Source organism: Cyprinodon tularosa, unplaced genomic scaffold (genome assembly GCF_016077235.1).
Source record: "Cyprinodon tularosa strain WSP-4 unplaced genomic scaffold, ASM1607723v1 ctg424, whole genome shotgun sequence".
NCBI classification, from domain to species: domain Eukaryota; kingdom Metazoa; phylum Chordata; class Actinopteri; order Cyprinodontiformes; family Cyprinodontidae; genus Cyprinodon; species Cyprinodon tularosa.
Window position 1 is genome coordinate 510,934 of NW_024039146.1, and position 16,962 is coordinate 527,895.

The window sequence follows — 16,962 nt, forward strand, 5'->3', positions numbered from 1 at the left end:
AGCTCTCATATACACTATTAGAAAGCTCTCATATACAACTAGAAAGCTCTCATATACACTATTAGAACGCTCTCATATACACTATTAGAAAGCTCTCATATACACTATTAGAACGCTCTCATACACACTATTAGAAAGCTAAAATATATGGTCCCCCTCCTTTAATTTAGGCAAACATTGCTCAAATATCACCGAATCCAGATGGTTTGTTGTTGATGAGGAGAGGAATAAACACAGTTTAAGATTTGCAGCTAAATTAATTTGTTTCCATATTATGGAACTGCTATCAGGCACTTCCCATCATCTTATATCAGTAATCAAAAATTATAAATACAAATTTGGTATTTGGTGACTTGACTTTTATTTCTGTCAGGCTGAAGTGAAAAAACTTGGAAAGAGACTGATTCTCTTGGCGTTTAAAATTACAACACAAAACAGCATAAGAAAACCGCATTTATTTTTTTTATTTTACAATTTTGTAAACAACAGCGGCTGATTAAACTAAATGTCTCAACCTTGTATAATTTTACGACTTTTTATTTAACCAAGAAATGATCCGAAAGGCCTGGGAAATGATCAGATCCGCTTATGTGGCTGCAATGCGCGGCGCGCTCCCGACACAGGTGGAACAGATTTTCACATGGGAACAGAATTTCGCACAACACCGGAAAAGGATCTCTATGAGGTGCCCCTGGGGACATAAATCAGAATTAACTTGCATATACACATATTAAATTACACTCTTCCATATAATGTACTGAAAACCTCACACAAACACTAGTAAAAAGCTCTCACATAAACTAGTGAAAACATTTACCTCTTATATAATCTACTCAAAAGCTCTCATACAAAGTAGTGAGAACTGTTCATATAAACTGGTGAAAAGCTTTAGCTTTCATACACACTACTAGAAAGCTTTCATATACACTATTAAAAAGCTCTCATATACACTACTAGAACGCTCTCATATACACTACTAGAACGCTCTCATATACACTATTAGAAAGCTCTCATATACACTACTAGAAAGCTCTCATATACACTATTAGAACGCTCTCATATACACTATTAGAAAGCTCTCATATACACTACTAGAAAGCTCTCATATACACTATTAGAACGCTCTCATATACACTATAAGAACGCTCTCATATACACTACTAGAAAGCTCTCATATACACTATTAGAACGCTATCATATACACTATTAGAAAGCTCTCATATACACTACTAGAAAGCTCTCATATACACTACTAGAAGGCTCTCATATACACTACTAGAAAGCTCTCATATACACTACTAGAAGGCTCTCATATACACTACTAGAAAGCTCTCAAACACACTACTGGAAAGCTTTCATACACACTATTAGAAATCTAAAATATATGGTCCCCCTCCTTTAATTTAGGCAAACATTGCTCAAATATCACCGAATCCAGATGGTTTGTTGTTGATGAAGAGAGGAATAAACACAGTTTAAGATTTGCAGCTAAATTAATTTGTTTCCATATTATGGAACTGCTATCAGGCACTTCCCATCATCTTATATCAGTAATCAAAAATTATAAATACAAATTTGGTATTTGGTGACTTGACTTTTATTTCTGTCAGGCTGAAGTGAAAAAACTTGGAAAGAGACTGATTCTCTTGGCGTTTAAAATTACAACACAAAACAGCATAAGAAAACCGCATTTATTTTTTTTATTTTACAATTTTGTAAACAACAGCGGCTGATTAAACTAAATGTCTCAACCTTGTATAATTTTACGACTTTTTATTTAACCAAGAAATGATCCGAAAGGCCTGGGAAATGATCAGATCCGCTTATGTGGCTGCAATGCGCGGCGCGCTCCCGACACAGGTGGAACAGATTTTCACATGGGAACAGAATTTCGCACAACACCGGAAAAGGATCTCTATGAGGTGCCCCTGGGGACATAAATCAGAATTAACTTGCATATACACATATTAAATTACACTCTTCCATATAATGTACTGAAAACCTCACACAAACACTAGTAAAAAGCTCTCACATAAACTAGTGAAAACATTTACCTCTTATATAATCTACTCAAAAGCTCTCATACAAAGTAGTGAGAACTGTTCATATAAACTGGTGAAAAGCTTTAGCTTTCATACACACTACTAGAAAGCTTTCATATACACTATTAAAAAGCTCTCATATACACTACTAGAACGCTCTCATATACACTACTAGAACGCTCTCATATACACTATTAGAAAGCTCTCATATACACTATTAGAAAGCTCTCATATACACTATTAGAACGCTCTCATATACACTATTAGAAAGCTCTCATATACACTACTAGAAAGCTCTCATATACACTATTAGAACGCTCTCATATACACTATAAGAACGCTCTCATATACACTACTAGAAAGCTCTCATATACACTATTAGAACGCTATCATATACACTATTAGAAAGCTCTCATATACACTACTAGAAAGCTCTCATATACACTACTAGAAGGCTCTCATATACACTACTAGAAAGCTCTCATATACACTACTAGAAGGCTCTCATATACACTACTAGAAAGCTCTCAAACACACTACTGGAAAGCTTTCATACACACTATTAGAAATCTAAAATATATGGTCCCCCTCCTTTAATTTAGGCAAACATTGCTCAAATATCACCGAATCCAGATGGTTTGTTGTTGATGAAGAGAGGAATAAACACAGTTTAAGATTTGCAGCTAAATTAATTTGTTTCCATATTATGGAACTGCTATCAGGCACTTCCCATCATCTTATATCAGTAATCAAAAATTATAAATACAAATTTGGTATTTGGTGACTTGACTTTTATTTCTGTCAGGCTGAAGTGAAAAAACTTGGAAAGAGACTGATTCTCTTGGCGTTTAAAATAACAACACAAAACAGCATAAGAAAACCGCATTTATTTTTTTTATTTTACAATTTTGTAAACAACAGCGGCTGATTAAACTAAATGTCTCAACCTTGTATAATTTTACGACTTTTTATTTAACCAAGAAATGATCCGAAAGGCCTGGGAAATGATCAGATCCGCTTATGTGGCTGCAATGCGCGGCGCGCTCCCGACACAGGTGGAACAGATTTTCACATGGGAACAGAATTTCGCACAACACCGGAAAAGGATCTCTGTTGAAGCAAAAACATAAAAAATAAAGTCGAGTAATGCCCATGCTTCTGTGAGTTGTTTAGCGGATAGCTGAGCATGAATCAATAATTTTATTTGATACAATTTCGGCCGGAGATAGCACAAAATGTGCGGAGCTAGCCAGAATGACCTCCGTTTAAAACAACTTCCGGTGTAATGACGGTCCTTCCTGTTTCACTGAAACACCTTCCGTTTCAACTGAAATCCGCTAATAGCTTTTCAATAGTGTGTATGACAGCTTTCTAGTAGCGTGTATGAGAGCTTTCTAGTAGTGTATATGAGAGCTTTCTAGTAGCATGTATGAGAGCTTTCTAGTAGCGTGTATGAGAGCGTTCTAGTAGTGTATATGAGAGCCTTCTAGTAGTGTATATGAGAGCATTCTAATAGTGTATATGAGAGCTTTCTAGTAGCATGTATGAGAGCTTTCTAGTAGCGTGTATGAGAGCGTTCTAGTAGCATGTATGAGAGCGTTCTAATAGTGTATATGAGAGCGTTCTAATAGTGTATATGAGAGCTTTCTAGTAGTGTATATGAGAGCTTTCTAATAGTGTATATGAGAGCGTTCTAATAGTGTATATGAGAGCGTTCTAATAGTGTATATGAGAGCTTTCTAATAGTGTATATGAGAGCTTTCTAATAGTGTATATGAGAGCTTTCTAATAGTGTATATGAGAGCGTTCTAATAGTGTATATGAGAGCGTTCTAATAGTGTATATGAGAGCTTTCTAATAGTGTATATGAGAGCTTTCTAGTAGTGTATATGAGAGCTTTCTAATAGTGTATATGAGAGCTTTCTAATAGTGTATATGAGAGCGTTCTAGTAGTGTATATGAGAGCTTTTTAATAGTGTATATGAAAGCTTTCTAGTAGTGTGTATGAAAGCTAAAGCTTTTCACCAGTTTATATGAACAGTTCTCACTACTTTGTATGAGAGCTTTTGAGTAGATTATATAAGAGGTAAATGTTTTCACTAGTTTATGTGAGAGCTTTTTACTAGTGTTTGTGTGAGGTTTTCAGTATATTATATGGAAGAGTGTAATTTAATATCTGTATATGCAAGTTAATTCTGATTTATGTCCCTGGGGGCACCTCATAGATCTCTGTTGAAGCAAAAACATAAAAAATAAAGTCGAGTAATGCCCATGCTTCTGTGAGTTGTTTAGCGGATAGCTGAGCATGAATCAATAATTTTATTTGATACAATTTCGGCCGGAGATAGCACAAAATGTACGGAGCTAGCCAGAATGACCTCCGTTTAAAACAACTTCCGGTGTAATGACGGTCCTTCCTATTTCACTGAAACACCTTCCGTTTCAACTGAAATCCGCTAATAGCTTTTCAGTAGTGTGTATGAGAGCTTTCTAGTAGCGTGTATGAGAGCCTTCTAGTAGTGTGTATGAGAGCTTTCTAGTAGCATGTATGAGAGCGTTCTAATAGTGTATATGAGAGCGTCCTAATAGTGTATATGAGAGCGTCCTAATAGTGTATATGAGAGCGTTCTAATAGTGTATATGAGAGCGTTCTAATAGTGTATATGAGAGCTTTCTAGTAGTGTATATGAGAGCTTTCTAATAGTGTATATGAGAGCGTTCTAATAGTGTATATAAGAGCTTTCTAATAGTGTATATGAGAGCGTTCTAATAGTGTATATGAGAGCTTTCTAATAGTGTATATGAGAGCGTCCTAATAGTGTATTTGAGAGCGTCCTAATAGTGTATATGAGAGCGTTCTAATAGTGTATATGAGAGCGTTCTAATAGTGTATATGAGAGCTTTCTAGTAGTGTATATGAGAGCTTTCTAATAGTGTATATGAGAGCGTTCTAATAGTGTATATGAGAGCTTTTTAATAGTGTATATGAAAGCTTTCTAGTAGTGTGTATGAGAGCTTTCTAGTAGTGTATATGAGAGCTTTCTGATAGTGTATATGAGAGCTTTCTAGTAGTGTATATGAGAGCTTTCTAATAGTGTATATGAGAGCGTTCTAATAGTGTATATGAGAGCTTTTTAATAGTGTATATGAAAGCTTTCTAGTAGTGTGTATGAGAGCTTTCTAGTAGTGTATATGAGAGCTTTCTGATAGTGTATATGAGAGCGTTCTAGTAGTGTATATGAGAGCTTTTTAATAGTGTATATGAAAGCTTTCTAGTAGTGTGTATGAAAGGTAAAGCTTTTCACCAGTTTATATGAACAGTTCCCACTACTTTGTATGAGAGCTTTTGAGTAGATTATATAAGAGGTAAATGTTTTCACTAGTTTATGTGAGAGCTTTTTACTAGTGTTTGTGTGAGGTTTTCAGTATATTATATGGAAGAGTGTAATTTAATATGTGTATATGCAAGTTAATTCTGATTTATGTCCCTGGGGGCACCTCATAGAAAACAGTCAGAAAGAGAAACTAAGGTTTCTGACTGCCGACAGGCAGCTGTAAATTCTTTTTATACCGTATTATTTTTGCACAGGCTTCATCTTTCTTTTTGAACTTCTGTAAAAAGTATAAAATAAAAGTGAAATTCAGAAATTTTTTTGCAGAAGAGACCCTATCTATAACCGTGTATAACATAATAATATATTTGTGATTTTCCCTGCCATGCATGAGAGGAATTGCATGGTAACAGTGTATGCAACCCCAATAAGCATAAGATGCAGTTGCAACCAAGCCTCTAGTCTACCAGATACTCAGTTGCTTGGACCTGGAACCGGACAGTCACATTCAGACCAGCTAACTTCACTTCCCATTTGATCTTTTTATATTCATCAGAACTGTTTTTAGCCTTTCTTTTTTATTTAAATTACATTTATTGAGTCTTAGAAGTAAAACTTAGTGTTTGTAAGATAAGATTTTTCGTCATATTTATATACACAAATAACGGCATAAAACACTGTTTGTCATTATTACGGTTGTACTGTAACTAGTGTCTATGGTGGTGTAACCCCCTTCTCAGTTCTTAGATAAATCAAAAGGCACCATTATATATGACTGGGCATTTTAAGAGTTTAGTGCTCAGTTTGAAAATCCTCTGAATTGGTTTGAACACAAAATTTAAAGCTACAGTGTGTAACTTTTAGCGACATCTAGCGGTCAGACTGCAGACTGCAGCAACATGAACACCCCCCCCCCCCCACCGCTTCTCCCCCCCAACAGTACGGCGAGCGTTACGGGACAAAATGTCTTCCACGACGTTCGCATCACCTACCTTCTCAAGTGATGAGGTTTGTTTACATAGATAATTTTACAGATAGTATTTCATTAGTCTGTGTAGGGTATAGATTTCATGTAGACTTAAGATAATAAATATACCCGTTATTTTTTCTACATCGTTGTGACGTTTTGGCGATCTCGCAATCGCTAGTTTGTTGGCTCTGCGCTGCCGTAGCGCAAAGATGTCTGCCTCCATGGCTGCGAGACCCGCTCCTATGTAATTATAAATAACGAATTCTAAGGCAACGCAAATATTAAGGTTAAGAGGCTGAGCTTGTAGATGATGATAAATAACATAGTTATGTATAATATATTACATTTCTGACTGTATATCCCTGTAATTATTACACACTGTAGCTTTAATGCATTAGTTAACTTGATCTCATTTGAAATTCTTGCCAGAACGGCAAGAATTTGTTTCTAAGCTATAACTAGTAATTTTAATCACGCCTCACTCTCTGCTAAACTCCCAACTTTTCAAAAGCTTGTCAGCGGCTCTACAATAGAAAACAAATCTTTGTATTTGTTTCATGTGAATGTCAAGGACTCATACATTTCTAAAGACAGAGTTTGGGAATTGATTTGATTCCAAAACCTTGTGCTTGCATTGCCCTGAGCAAGATGGTTGCCGTGTCTGGGCCAACCTCTGCTTGCCTCCTATGTTAATTGTTATGGATTGCTTTCACATTATTTTTTATTTTATTCTCCCAAGTGCCAAATAGATATGTCTCTGCTGTCCAGTTATGACCCTGACTTTTAGTTTTTTACCATAAAATTGTCTATGGAACCCCTCATTTGTGACTGGGAAAAGTTGTGTTTGCTCCTCTGACTCACATGAGTACTTGTCGCTCCAGGCATAAAGAGGCTGGGCCACTAGGCAAGGTGCTTATGGACAGTCCAACTTCTTAATGTGGGCTTGATTGTCATGCTGGGTCTACCCAGCTGTTTAAGCAATTTAGGTAAAGCAGCTACAGTATGACTTTATTATATATGATTTTATTTTTTTAGATGGTAATATCTGTCTTCTCCTGTAGAAGATAGTATTGGGAAATTGTGGTGAACTGTAACAGCACTGGTGAACTGTAAAGTGCCTTGAAATGACATGGGTTGTGAATTGGCGCTACAGAAATAAACTGAATTGAACTTATTTGAAAATTGGATCATACTAGTCTTTTTCACTGATAAGAGTGTAAGCCCTTTTATCAAAGTCAAGCTGTTTTGCGTTTAATCTACTTAACCAAGATGTCAAAGGGAGGGTGGAGGTTGGTTTAGAACCCAAATGTACAGGTGAGTTCTTGTAGGTAATGATTGTGAGATGAAGCCTCATGAGGCATTGAACCGTTTGGCCAAATTGCTTCAACAATCCCCACAGTTCATACAGTTTTTATATACGTATTTTCTGACATATTTTTTGGCAATGTGCTGAAAAAATCATTATTTATTTATTTTTTAATCTCCCTGCTTTATAAGTTAAAGTGATTTTTTTCTACAGGACAGACAGTCATAATGTGGCCAGTTGCCAGGATCCCCAGGATGGTTAGAAATAATTAATTGCTAAAATATAAAAGCCAAACATCTGCATGAACTTCCCATCAGGCTATCAATAACATTTAATATGAACAAAACAAAAAATTCTGTTAGGTCAAATTTTAAATTGAGATGTTTCCTAATCTCCCGATTGATATGTGCATTTTCTTGGAGGTTTAATAAACTGCTCCCTGAAGCTGACATAAACCTGTTTAATCTGCTTTCAGTTATTTTCTTCACCATTAATGTTGTCATACTCCCATTTTAGGAGTATGGCAACATCATATAGGTTGGAGTTTGCCAAAAGGACTTGCAGGTAAGATAAGAAAAGTGGTGTACAGTAAGAAGCTGGAGAGCAAGTGGCAAATTTCTTTAGAAAATCTGGAGTTGTGTTTGCAAGTAAGATTTTTTTTATAAAATGAAGATCATAATCGGAAACTATGGTTGCCCTAAAGTGCGAACCACATCGACAAATCTTTAAACACAACCACAATTTAAAGAAGCAACAGATTCAAAAACGCATTAAAAAAATAATGTAAAATAAAAAATAAAAAAAACATATTTGCAGAAGCAAATCAACATTTTTCAAAACACATCACATATTCAGAAAGACAAACTTTTTACAAATACATTGTGTTGTGTTTCTAAATATGTTATGTTTTTGCATTTGTCAATTTGAAGATGTGCTTTAAGATTTCTTGATGTGGTTTGTACTTTAGGGCCACCGTAGAGAACCCTAGGTACCGTATCTTCTTCATCAGACTGTTTAAGAACAACAGTTTTTTTTTTTTCCCAATCAAAGGCTTCTGGCCTGCAGTTGGCGCAGTGGTTAGTGCGCACAGCCCTCGTATGGAGGCCTTGGTCCTCATACCCCCTTTCTTGTCAGCCTACTATCAGAAAAGTGAGCCACTAGTGCCGTAAAAACAAAAACAAAAAATAATAAAAAAAAACGGCTTCTGATATCTAATACAGGAGCTTATTCCTGCTTACAGACATCCACAATGAATGAGGTTTAAAAAAGAAATCTAATATTAATTTATATATTTGCAAAATGTACTTTTCCTTTAGGATCATTGAAGTATTTTTGAATCAAATTGAATTGAATTACATTGAAGCAAACGTATCTACTTGTAATTGTTTATAAATCGTTGTTGTTTAAAGGAATGCTTTTATTTTTTATGTGTGCAGAGTTTGCTCTTTTTAGAATGCTAACGCTAAATTCAAGGCGTCATCTAGTGCTCTCATACCACTGCCATAATGGTCGGGTATTCACAGGACAATACTTAAAAAAATTATTTAATTAGACATCAAATAACTTAGATATATCTGTCAGGGTTCCGCCCTCTGCTTGGGTTTATTTTTAGTTTTTTGTGTTCTGTGTCTTTGTAGCTCTATCAGTGCTGAGTTCTGAAGTTCTTGTGTTGCTCTTTGTTGCCCTCTTGTGTTCGTTTCCTTCCTTCCCTTGATCCCTCTTGTTAGTCTGCTCACACCTGCTCCATATCTGCCAATTAGCTTGTCGTGGTTCAGTCTCCCAATGTGTACCTCACCTCTGCAGTCCCAAAGGCTAGGTTCACACAGCAGCCTGAAGTGACCCAAATCCGATTTTTTTGCCCATATGCAACCTGGATCTGATCTTTTCATGGCTGTCTGAACATAACATATGCGATATTTTCCAATCTGACCCAGGCCACTTGGCTATGTGGTCCTGAATCTGATCTTTTAAATGCGACCTGTGTCAGAACATCATTGATACCCGACAAAGGTCTCTATTCTGGGTCTTTCTATGAAGAAGTGGCAAGAAAAACAACAACCATGGCAGATGATGATGCGGAGAGCAGTATTTGTGTTAAACCATATTGAAAAGATAGAGTTTTTATGGTTGGAAAAGACCGCTACCATCCATGTTTACTTCCGTAAACATAGAGCACACTGACCTGTGACGTCATTGCGTCCTCTACTGCGCAGGAGGGACACTTGCGTTATATGACTGCAGTTCACACAGGAGATCACATACAAGTCGCATATATTTGGAAATGTGAACGGCAACGCAAAAATAAAATCGGATTTCACAAAAAAATTAGAATTGAGCATCAAGGCCTGCAGTGTGAACGTAGCCTCAGTGCTGATTTGTTGTGTTTTGTTGTTTCCCTTGTCACTGGCTTCCTATGTGAGTTTTCTCTGAAGTTTTTGTTTTTTTTGGGTTCTTTGTATTTTTGGATATTTTTATTTCTGCATCAGTTGCCTATCAGATTTGCAAGACTCACCTCTGCCTCTTGATCTCTGCACTTGGTTCCTCAAACACCTCCACTCAAACCTCTGACAATATCAGTGCACAATATTATTTAGGGGTAACACATTAAAAAGACATAACACAAATTAAATAAATTTGTATGATGAAAACATTTGAACCTTTTGAATTTGTGCACTAAATATAATGTATTTCTTTATGGTAGTAAAGACTGCCCCTGCTCCCTGGATTAAACTTTTGAAAGAAGAGGCAAGGATTTGGTGTTATCGTATTCTCATAGAGAAGAGAGGGGACTCAGTGCCCTACTTTCAGCAGCATAACCTTGAACAGCATTCAGTGGGATCTGCTGGTGGTGTTCTTTGTTCTTCACAGCCAAAGATAGGGGTCCCAATGATGACTCTCATTAAATGAAAAGTCACAGCATGCCATCCTTTGGCCCTGAGACAGTCATGCGTGTTTTGGTTCTGTTTATACAGGGGGCTGTCACGATCTTGAGGAATGCATGACTAGTTCATTCCCAGTTGGCCTTCTTCTGTTTTGTTTGTTTGTGATGAAATTTAATGAGGCCTCTTTTCCAATTAAGAGCATATGGCAGAGTGCATAGGATACTTCTGAGGGATCAGGTCAGCCTGCTACTCTTGTGTGGAGAAAATAGAGGTGCTCTAAAAGCTAAACAGAATGGAGGCCTGTAATTTAAAGCTAATTGGTGTGATTGCAGATGTGGAAAGATTTCCTGCTGTGAAAATGTGTAGCAGGTGAAGTCTAAGCTTAATGAGGAAAATGAATTAAATAAAAAATAAAAAATAAACAATTCTAAAATCAGAAGGAGACAGATGACCCATCTAGGAATTGGGAGTCATAAAAGTGTGCACTACATTTTTTTTATTGTTCTATGTAACATTTATAGTATCTGAAGGTTCTTTTCAATGAGACTGGAATGTGTCTCCTCACAGCTTGAGTCTCATCAAATGTGATTAGTAGGATCTAAAGGAAGAGCCAACCCCTTGTTTTTTATATTAAGTGGTTATCAGGGTAACACTTGGTGTGATGTGGCTTTGGGGGCTGTAAGGAACTCAAATCATTAAAATCAATGAGTGCACTCATCTCAGCCACAGTGCAATGCAGGCACAGATTAACAAATCAAGAAAGAATCTGGCTAGATATTGCAGTGGTCTCTACATCAAGCTCCTGAGTTTCACCAGCCAAACAGGAAAATTAAACCGCTGTAATTTGACCAGCAAAAACAAAACGGCATACCATGATAAAATAGGGGGCTGTTGGAGAATAAAAAGGGATATCTATGTATAAGGATGACCAGTTTTGCACAACAATTCTCAGAAAGAGCTACACCAACACAAACTTCCCTTCTCTAAAGCACTGTTTCTACAGCTACTGCTGTGCTAGCTTGGTAGTCAGTGTGAGAGACTTGTTGCAGCACATCTGCACCACAGCTGCACAGTAGCTGTAATAGTAGTAATACTGTACCCAGTGTAAGCCTAGCATTAATGATTCATCTACTTTCCAAGTTAAAGTTGTTAGGACCCTTCAACATGTCTTTCATTGCCTGCTCAACTTTTAAAGCTCTATTCTAATAATCCCCCTTTCTGAGAGAAAGAACAAGGATTCATTACCAATAAGCACCATCAAGTGCTTATCTCAGCAAATGACAGTGTAGTCACCTTGCTCCCTTGGAACACCACCTCACCAGCAGTAGGCTAACTGTCTCATCCATCATTGTCATTATATCTCAGCTGTGTCCAACTTTTACTACTGACAGCTTACCTCTGCTCCCCAATGTCATTGTATGAGGCAAACTCATTTAGCATTTATTTATTTACAAGTAGCAAATGAGTTTAATATTTAACATATTTGTTAATGCTTTCTTGGATTTTGGTGCACTGTGTCTTTAAGAGAACAGCCAGGTGTAGGCAGGTATTGGATGTTACCTTGGCTGTGGAGTTACACGGTTTTCCGTCTTTATGTTATCCTGCACACGCATGATTGCGTTTTTTTTTTTCCTTGACATTTTTTTGTTGTGCTTTGCATGTTTGGATTGTTTTGTTTTTTGCTATTCCCCCTTTAACAATCCAAGATGTGCTGAAGTCGTTTATCTAAGGAAGCGTAGCGCTCTGATCAAGATGGAGCGCTAAGCTACAGGTGTGGACGTCTGCCCTGACTTTGTCGTCTGTTCACCTCCCGGTATGCTTTGCCTTGTGTGCGGATCCCACCTGCCCCTCGCTCGGCAGATCACCTGCAGGATCAGCTCCCCTCTCCTTCCATCCAGGCTCCTTTTATTTTGGCTTCAATCAGGCTCTGCTGATACCTGTAGTCTTTTTGTTTCTTCTGTCCTTTTTGGTATTGCTCTGCTTATTGTTTAATAAATTCCTTTTTTAAAGAACCTCTGGCTGAATTCTGGATCCGCTGCTTTTTTTCATCACAAAATTTTTACATTTGTCTCTACAAGATGTGATTTTTCTTTGAAGGAAGTATTGTTTTGTCTGTTTGCGATAGATTTTTGTATTTCATTTTATATATTCATATTTTTCAGTTATTTATTATGCAGTTATTTTACTATTTGAAAGCAGTGATCAGGAGGATCATAGAGCAGCCCAGTAATCCCATTTTTGGTTTATAATGCTTGTACTTTCATTTATGTATTTATCTTAATAAGTTTATTAATATGATAAAAGTTTATTAATATAAAAAGTGTATATATATATATATATATATATATATATATATATATATATATATATATATATATATATATATATATATATATATTAGAATTTGGTTTTACAAAAAAACAATGTGTGGTTCACATGTTCATTTCAATATGTTTTAATAAACATTTAACCGGTTCGGCCCTCGGCTTGTAGCAAATTTGTTTGTTTTTTTGGCCCTAGGTGTATTAGACTTTGACATCCCTGCCTTACAGTACAGTATTTTATTTGTTTATTTTTTAACTCATCACCATAATGTTATACTTATACAGTTTTCTAAAGTCCTCATTTGTGTGACCATTTTTTTTTCTATAATATTTTTGCTGCTGCAAACACCAAAATTTTCCCATTGTGGGACAATAAAGGGATTGTCTATTCTATTACTAGCACCCTCACTGGAGACTTCACAAGATTCTGACTTGAACCTGTGGCTTTAATGGCTCATGTGGAAGCCATGTTCCATCAGATCACTGTTCCTCCTGAAGAGGATGATCTGTTTTGATTCCTGTGGTGACCAGAAGGAGACGTCAGCAAAGACTCAGTGGAGTATAGGATGATGTGCATCTGTTTGGTGATACCTCTTCACCAAGCTGTGCTAGTTATGCAATCAGACATTGTGCTGAATACAAAAAATAGACATGTGATCCTACAGCAGTCACTATAGTGTTATACACTCACCGGCCACTTTATTAGGTACACCTGTCCAACTGCTCGTTAACACTTAATTTCTAAGCAGCCAATCACATGGCGGCAACTCAGTGCATTTAGGCATGTAGACATGGTCAAGACAATCTCCTGCAGTTCAAACCGAGCATCAGTATGGGGAAGAAAGGTGATCTGAGTGACTTTGAACGTGGCATGATTGTTGGTGCCAGAAGGGCTGGTCTGAGTATTTCAGAAACTGCTGATCTACTGGGATTTTCACGCACAACCATCTCTAGGGTATACAGAGAATGGTCCGAAAAAGAAAAAACATCCAGTGAGAGGCAGTTCTGTGGGCGGAAATGCCTTGTTGATGCCAGAGGTCAGAGGAGAATGGCCAGACTGGTTCGAGCTGATAGAAGGGCAACAGTGACTCAAATAACCACCCCACCCCACCTTGGTTACAACCAAGGTGGGCAGAAGAGCATCTCTGAACGCACAGTACGTCGAACTTTGAGGCAGATGGGCTACAGCAGCAAAAGACCACACCGGGTGCCACTCCTTTCAGCTAAGAAAAGGAAACTGAGGCTACAATTTGCACAAGCTCATTGAAATTGGACAATAGAAGATTGGAAAAACGTTGCCTGGTCTGATGAGTTTTGATTTCTGCTGCGACATTCGGATGGTAGGGTCAGAATTTGGCGTCTACAACATGAAAGCATGGATCCATCCTGCCTTGTATCAACGGTTCAGGCTGGTGGTGGTGGTGGTGTCATGGTGTGGGGAATATTTTCTTGGCACTCTTTGGGCTGCTTGGTACCAATTGAGCATCGTTGCAACGCCACAGCCTACCTGAGTATTGTTGCTGACCATGTCCATCCCTTTATGACCACAATGTACCCAACTTCTGATGGCTACTTTCAGCAGGATAATGCGCCATGTCATAAAGCTGGAATCATCTCAGACTGGTTTCTTGAACATGACAATGAATTCACTGTACTTACATGGCCTCCACAGTCACCAGATCTCAATCCAATAGAGCATCTTTGGGATGTGGTGGAACGGGAGATTCGCATCATGGATGTGCAGCCGACAAATCTGCGGCAACTGTGTAACGCTATCATGTCAATATGGACCAAACTCCCTGAGGAATGCTTCCAGCACCTTGTTGAATCTATGCCACGAAGAATTGAGGCAGTTCTGAAGGTAAAAGGGGGTCCAACCCGTTACTAGCATAGGGTACCTAATAAAGTGGCCGGTGAGTGTACATAACTTTTATGTTGATAATTGACTAAAGTTAGTCAACTTTGATGAAGATGCAGCTGTTTCATAAACTAAATACTGTTCTACAAAAGGGAGGCTTTAACCTGATTAAACGGATCAGGACCAGCTGAGAGACTCTGTCGGCCATACCAGATGAAGATCGAGCAACCAAAAGAAGAAGCTAAGAAAGTTGAAGAAACTGTGAAGCCTTCAGACAGCACATCTGTTGTTGATTCTAAAAGGTCTTAAAGATCAAATTCAAGTAGTTGTTCAGAGTCATCAGTTTCCTCTGCATGCCTGAAAGCAGAAATTGAAAGAGATGCACATTTGGCACAGGCAGCAGCACTTCAGCAAAGACAGGCTTAAGAAGAACAAAAGGCTAAGATTAAAACTGATAATTGAGGATTCAAACTTTTTGGGCAGCTGTAAATGCAAAACTTACACTTCTACAAAGATTTGAAGGGTCCGGATCAGTTGTTTCACAATGTAAGAATCTATGCAGTTAGAGTTTCAGCAATGCAATGACCGATTCTGTATACAGCTAGATAATATTACCAATATGCATGCCATTGTAAGCAGGCTCCCCTATGAGGTAAAAGAAAAACAGAGGAACATTAGATTTGATTTGGATGAACAAAAGGCACCTTGTCAAGTTTGTCAGTAGACAGGCTATGGTCGCACTTGGCCCTTTGTGTGGAGATATAAAGGACAAAAGCAAAGGAGGAGTCAAGTCTTCAGCAAACCTAGCATCAGGAAAGAAGAGCGTCACTTCTTTCTTTAAGCCCTGTTTTTCTTGAAAGGTGAGCACATCATGACAAATAAAAAATAAAAAAAGAAATTGATACAAAAGGTTGAGTTGGACTTCCTACACAGCTGAGGTCAATGCTAAGCTGCTAGAAACAAGGTCACATTAGCAAAACTTGAGAAGATGAACTGTGAATTGTGTTTCTTGACTTATGCCATAGTGTTGCACATGAAAACCAGGGAAAACACTGGATGGAATGAAAAAAGACCAGCTGATGAGAAAAGGCCATGATGGGGTTTGTGGACAGAGCAGGCAAATTATGCTCTGGTAATGGGGCTGGTGACACAGATATTGTCTTTTCTATTGTTTCTGTCCAAGTTATCTTAAACTGGAATTTTTGTGACACTAAAGGAATAAAAAGTAGTAACAGTCATACTGGATTCCATCTGTAAACCCCAAGGAAGTATTAATTCATTAATTTGCATCAATAAATCGTTGAATTTTGAAATTAGTGCCTTCAAAAAGAGCTCTCAAACCAATGTGAAATTCACTTGTTTATGAGCAATCCATCAGTTCCTCTGATATTCTGAAAAAGAAGATTTTGAAAGACAAAAAGGGCCAGAATAAAACATGTAAGTTTCGACTCATTGGCCCATAAGTGCCAAAGTGATGCTGGATTTGTGGCTCTGAGGGCAGAGAGCAGCTGTCAGGGCAGCATTTGAATCAGCCAAGAGGCTCTGCATAATTAAAACTCTGCTCCCACACCTGCAGCCTGCAGAGACAAAGTGAGGGAAGATGGAGATGCATAGTACACATCCCTTGTAAATTATGTATCAGTGCTCTAGAGCTCCTACAATCCCTCGAAGATTAGATTTGTGATGAAATGTTTTGTTTGGGACACAATTCATTCTGCTGCACTAAAAGGATTCTTTATGTTCTGTTTTATTTGTCTTCAGTTTGAGAATAAATGTCACAGGAAGAGACTGATACTACAGAAAGGTACAAAATAATTAGGATGTATTGTTCAGATTGTTTGGAAGTAGTTCAAAAGAACAAGTGCATAGACCTGCAAAATCCTCAGTACTAATAAATCTTTTCACTGTCCTCCTTTGATACTCTTTTCATTTCAGCACCTCTGTACTCATGTAAAATTTAATGGGATAGAAGTTTTTCGCTTTTACTACAAGTAGCACAAAAAGAGAGAAAGAGTCATAAAGGCACGGAACTTTTTCATTAAACTAAACAGTGATAATACTGTAGCTTAAAGCTACAGTGTGTAATTTTCAGCGACATCTAGCGGTCAGACTGCAGACTGCAGCAACATGAACGTCTCCCCCCCACCGCTTCTCCCCCCCAACAATACGGCGAGCGTTACGGGACAAAATGTCTTCCACGACGTCGGAATCACCTACTGTACCTTCTCAAGTGATGAGGTTTGTTTAC